Raw genomic sequence first — 6,000 nt, forward strand, 5'->3', positions numbered from 1 at the left:
TGCCCATTTTTTAATTGGGTTCTTTGTCTTCCTTTTGTTGAGTTGTATGAGCACTCTACATATATTGGAAATTAACCCCTTATCTGATATATCATTGGCAATTATGCTCTCCCATATAGTGGGTAGCCTTTCCATTTTGATGATTGTATCTTTCACTGTGCAGAAGCTTTTGAGTTTGATGTAGTCCCATATGTTCATTTTCTCCTTTGTTTCTGTTGCCTTAGGTGATGTATCAGTGAAAATTCTGCTGTGTATGATGTCTGAAATTTTGTTGCCTACAGTTTCTTCTAGGATTTTTATGGATTCAGGAGTCACATTTAAGTCTTTTATCCATTTTGAGTTTATTCTTGTGTAGGGTGTAAGTTGATGATCTAGTTTCATTTTTTTTTGCATGTAGCTGTCCAATTATCCCAACTCCATTTATTAAAGAGGCTGTTTTTACTCCACTGTATGCTCTTGCCACCTTTGTCAAATATTAATTGAGCATATTGCCTTGGGTCCATTTCTGGGTTCTCTGTTCTGTTCCACTGGTCTATATGCCTGTTCTTGTGCCAGTACCAGGCTGTTTTGATTACACTGGCTTTGTAGTATAGCCTAAAATCTGGTAATGTGATCCCTCCTACTTTGTTCTTCTTTTTCAAGATTGCTGTGGCTATTCGAGGTCTTTTTACGTTCCATATGAACTTTTGAAGTATTTGTTCTAATTCTGAGAAGTATGCCGTTGGTATTTTGTTGGGGATTGAATTGAATCTATAGATTGCTTTGAGTAGTATGGACATTTTAATGATGTTAATTCTTCCAATCCATGAACAAGGTATGTGCTTCCACTTTTTTATATCTTCCTCTATTTCTTTTTTCAATGACTTGTAGTTTTCTGCGAATAGGTCGTTTATTGCTTTGGTTAAGTTTATTCCTAGGTATCTTAATTGTTTGCCACAATGGTAAATGGGATTGTTTTTTTAGTTTCTCTTTCTGTGAGTTCATCATTGGTGTATAAGAATGCTGTCAATTTCTTGACGTTAATTTTGTATCCTGCTACTTTTCCAAATTCATTTATTTAGTCTAGTAAATTTTTGATGGAGTCTTTGGGGTTTTCTGTGTATAGTATCACGTCATCTGTGAATAATGACAGTTTCACTTCCTCCTTTCCAATTTGGATCCCTTTTATTTTTTCTTCCTGTCTGATTGCTGTGGCTAAGACTTCCAGTATTATGTTAAATAAGAGTGGCGAAAGTGGGCATCCTTGCATTGTTCCTGTTCTTAAGGGAAATGTTTTTAGTTTCTTCCCATTGAGTATGATGTTGGCTGTAGTTCTTTCATATATGGCCTTTATTATGTCAAGATATGATCTCTCTATTCGCACATTGCTGAGCGTTTTTATCAGAAATGGATGCTGGATTTTGTCGAAGGCTTTTTCAGCATCTATTGATATGATCATGTGGTTTTGTTTTGTTTTTGTTTTTTTATCCTCACCCGAGGACATTTTTCCATTTTTTGTTCAGATAGAGTGGGAGGGAGAGAGAGGAACAGAGAGAGAGAGAGAAACATCGATGTGAAAGGAACACATTGAGTGGCTGCCACCCGCACGACCGACCAGGGCCAGGGACAAACTGCAACCGAGGTACGCGCCCTTAGCGGGAACCGAACCCGGGTCTCTCAGGACCGCAGGCCGACGCTCTAACTACTGAGCCAAACCAGTCAGGGCTGTTCAAGTTTTCTATCTCTTCCTGGTCCAGTTTTGGGAGACTATGTGTTTCTAGAAATTTGTCCATTTTGCTTAGATTGTTGAATTTGTTGCCATATAATTATTCATAGTAGTTGTTAACAATCTTTTGTATTTCTGTGGTGTTAATTGTTACTTCTACTCTTTCATTTCTGATATTGTATATTTGGGTTCTCTCTCTTTGTTTCTTGGTGAGTCTAGCTAAGGGTCCATCAATCTTGTTTATCTTTTTGAAAAACAAGCTCTTTGTTTCATTGATCCTTTGAATTGTTTTTTTGGACTCTGTCGTTTATTTCTGCTCTGATCTTTACGATTTCCTTCCTTCTACTTGCTCTGGGGTTTTCTTTTTGTTTGTTCTCTAGTTCTTTAAGTTGTGAGGTTAGATAGTCTATTAGGGATTTTTGTTGTTTTTTGAGGTAGGCCTGTAGTGCTATGAACTTCCCTCTAAGAACTGCTTTTGCTGCATCCCATAGATTTTGTGTTGTTGTGTGTTCATTTTCATTGGTTTCCAGGAAGTTTTAAATTCTTTCCTTGATCTCCTCGGTAACCCATTCATTGTTTAATAACATGCTATTTAGCTTCCATGTATTCAAATGTCTTTGCATATTCTTGTTGCAATTGATTTCTAGTTTCATGCCATTGTGATTTGAGAAGATGCTTGATATGATTTCAGTCTTCTTGAACTTGTAGAGACTTAGTTTGTGTCCTAACATGTGGTCTATCTTTGATAATGTCCCATGTGCACTTGAGAAGAATGTGAATTCTGTACTTTTGGGGTGTAATTCTCTGTAGATATCTACTAAATCCATTTGGTCTAATGCTTCATTTAGAATCTCTGTTTCTTTGCTAATTTTTTGTCTAGAGGATCTATACAGTGATGTCAGTGGGGTGTTGAAGTCCCCCGCTATGATTGAATTGCTATCGATTTCTCCTTTGAAGTACTCCAGAAGATCTTCAATATATTTTGGTGCTCCTATATTAGGTGCATATATGTTTATCAAGGTTATATCTTCCTGTTGGATAGATCCTTTCAATGTTATGTAGTGGCCTTCTTTGTCTCTAGTTATGGCCTTCATTTTGAAATCTATTTTATCAGATATGAGTATTGCTACCCCAGCTTTTTTTCCTTTCCGTTTGCTTGGAAGATTTTTTTCCATCCCTTCACTTTCAACCTATGTGAGTCTTTTGTTGTGAGGTGGGTCTCTTGTAAACAACATATAGATGAGTCATGCTTTCTTATCCAATCAGCTACTGTGTCTTTTTATGGGAGCATTCAATCCATTTACATTTAAGGTGATAATTGATATGTACTTATTTATTGCCATTTTTGTTTAGTGTGGTTCTATTTTTCTTCCTATTTCTCCTGCTAATTACAGCAGTCCTTTTAACATTTTTTGCATTGCTGGTTTGGTGCTAATGTATTCCCTTAGCCCTTTTTTGTCTGGGAAACTCTTTATTTGACCTTCTATTTTGAATGATAGCCTTGCTGAGTAGAGTAGTCTTGGATTCAGATCCTTGTTTTTCATGACCTTGATTACCTCATGCCATTCCCTTCTGGCCTGTAGTGTTTCTGTTGAGAAGTCAGCTGAGAGCCTTATGGGGTTTCCTTTGTAGGTAACCTGTTGCTTCTCTCTTGCTGCTTTTAGGATTCTCTCTTTGTCTTTAATTTTTGCCACTTTGATTACTATGTGTCTTGGTGTGGGCCTGTTTGGATTCTTCTTACTTGGGGCTCTCTGTGCTTCTTGAACTTGAATGCCTTCTTCCTTCACCAAATTAGGGAAGTTTTTTCTTGCTATTTCTTCAAATATATTCTCTAACCCTTGCTCATTTTCTTCTCTTCGGGGACTCCTATGATGTGAATGTTATTACGTTTCCAATTGTCCCACAGTTCTCTTAAGCTGTTTTTCTGTTTTTTAATTATTTTTTCCTTTTGGTTTACTGATTGGTTGATTTTTTTCTACCCTGTCTTCTAATTCACTGATCCGGTCCTCAGCTTCCTCTACTCTGCTATTTAGACTTTCCAATGTGTTTTTTATTTCTGATATGTCATTCTTCATTTCTTCTTGGTGGTTTTTAATTTCCAACTGGTTGCTTTTCAACATTTCTATGTTTTTACTCATGGTGCTCAGTGCTGTTGAGCTTCCTCAAGATCATGGCTCTGAATTCTAGTTCTGTTAACTTAACTGCACTTCATTATCTCATCTTCGGTAGAGGTCTCTTGTTCTTTCATTTGGCTTTTGTTTCTGTGTTTCACCATTTTGGCTATCACAGGGCTTTCGAGTCTGCCAAATTTTCCCTGTGGGTGTTGGTGTTCTGCTGTTTGTGGCTCCCTCTCCTGGGTTTGGATGAGGCAGGGAGGACCCACTTTAAACACCACTGGTTAGAGTTGCTAGCCCAGGGAATGGTAGTTATCCTCTAGCTTTTTGCCTGGAGGCTATTTGTAGTGGTCACCGGAAGAACCTTGGTTTCTGAGTTGACTGAAAAACTCCCTCAGGTACTCAGTGTAAGAGGATTTCCCGAGGGTGGGGCAGCTGCTGGTTGTTAATGGGCCTCAATTAGCATTTCAGTGGCCACTGGGTGGTGTTGAATCTCCAAGGGAGGAGCCGCCGCCTCTCCCCAGGGCCCTGGGATGGAGTAAGATGACCACAGTCCTGCGTGGCTGCAACTCAGCAAAAGCTCTGAGCACCCTCCAAATCCCGAGTGACCCCACACAGTTCCAGTCCAGTCTGCCTTCCCTCTGCCGGAGCCCAAGGTGAGTGGCTGCTGCTAATTTAGCCTCTGTGCTGTTGAGCCGCTTGGGACTTTAACCCGAGAGCGCCGCTCCCAGCTAAGGCCTTGGCTCCCAGCCGAGGCCGCAGGTCCCAGCCGAGGGTGCAGCTCCCAGCTAAGGCCTTGGCTCCCAGCCGAGGCGGCAGGAGCTTCCCGCCGAGGCCGCAGGTCCCAGCCGAGGCCACAGGTCCCAGCCCAGGCCGCTGCGGACCGTGGGCTCCCGGCCCCCTCGCGCGTCCTCGCAAGCCTACCAGGATTGAGTTGGTGTCCCTGGTTATGTGGGCCTCCAAGCTGCTTTTCGGTTGCCTTTCCTGACGATTTGTCTTTATTTTTGTTGTAATTCCAGTTTGGTCCTGGAGATGGTCTGTGTAGCTTCCATTCACTCCGCCGCCATTTTCCTAGTCCTGTTATTATTTTTATTATTTTTAAATACATTTTTATTGATTTTTTTGGAGAGATAGAAACATTGATGTGAGAGAGAAACATCGATCAGCTGCCTCCTGCAAGCCTCCCACTGGGGACCGAGCCCAAAACCTCGGCATATACCCTCACCAGGAATTTAACTGGGACCTCTCAATCCACTGAGCCACACTGGCCGGGCCCAGCACTACTTCTTAAATAGATCCTTTTTCACAATTGAATTGTCTTGAAACCCTTGTCAAAACCCAATTGCCTCTGAAGGTATACATTCAGCCCTGGCTGGTTTGGCTCAGTGATTAGAGTATCAGCCCTCGGACTGAAGCGTCGTGGGTTTGATTCCTGGTCAAGGGCACATACCTGGGTTGCAGGTTTGAGCCCCAGCCCTGGTCAGGGCAATTGCAGGAGGCAACCAATCAATGTGTCTTTTTCACATCAATGTTTTTCTCCCTCTCTCTTGCCCCCTCCCTCCCTTCCACTCTATCTAAAAAATCAATGGAAAAATATTCTCAGGTGAGGATTAACAAAAAAAATAAAATAAAAGTATACATTTATTCCTGGACTCTCAATTCTATCCCATTGATCAACATGTCTATCCTTATGCCAGTACCAAACTGTCTGGATTACTGTACTTTATAATAATCCCCCCCCACCCAAGGTTACATTTTAAATGTTCAAATGAAATCTCTCAAACATATAGAAAAGTAAAATAAATCTCGGGACCCACAACTCAGATTTAATAGCAACTGATATTTTGCTATGTTTTGGTTCATTTCTCTTCCTTTCTTTATTAAGAAATGAAATATTTTACTTTTTCTTTTAATCCTCACCTGAGGACATTTTTCCATTTTTTGTTCAGATAGAGTGGGAGGGAGAGAGAGGAAGAGAGAGAGAGAGCGAGCGAGAGAGAAACATCGACATGAAAGGGACACATGGAGTGGCTGCCTCCCACACAACCCAACCAGGGCTGCGGACAAACTGCAACTGAGGCATGTGCCCTTAGCAGGAACCGAACCTGGGTCTCTCTGGACCGCAGGCCGACGCTCTAACCGCTGAGCCAAACTGGCCAGGGCAAGAAGTGAAATATTTTA

This window comes from Molossus molossus, unplaced genomic scaffold (assembly GCF_014108415.1).
Source record: "Molossus molossus isolate mMolMol1 unplaced genomic scaffold, mMolMol1.p scaffold_m16_p_21, whole genome shotgun sequence".
Classification (NCBI taxonomy): Eukaryota; Metazoa; Chordata; class Mammalia; order Chiroptera; family Molossidae; genus Molossus; species Molossus molossus.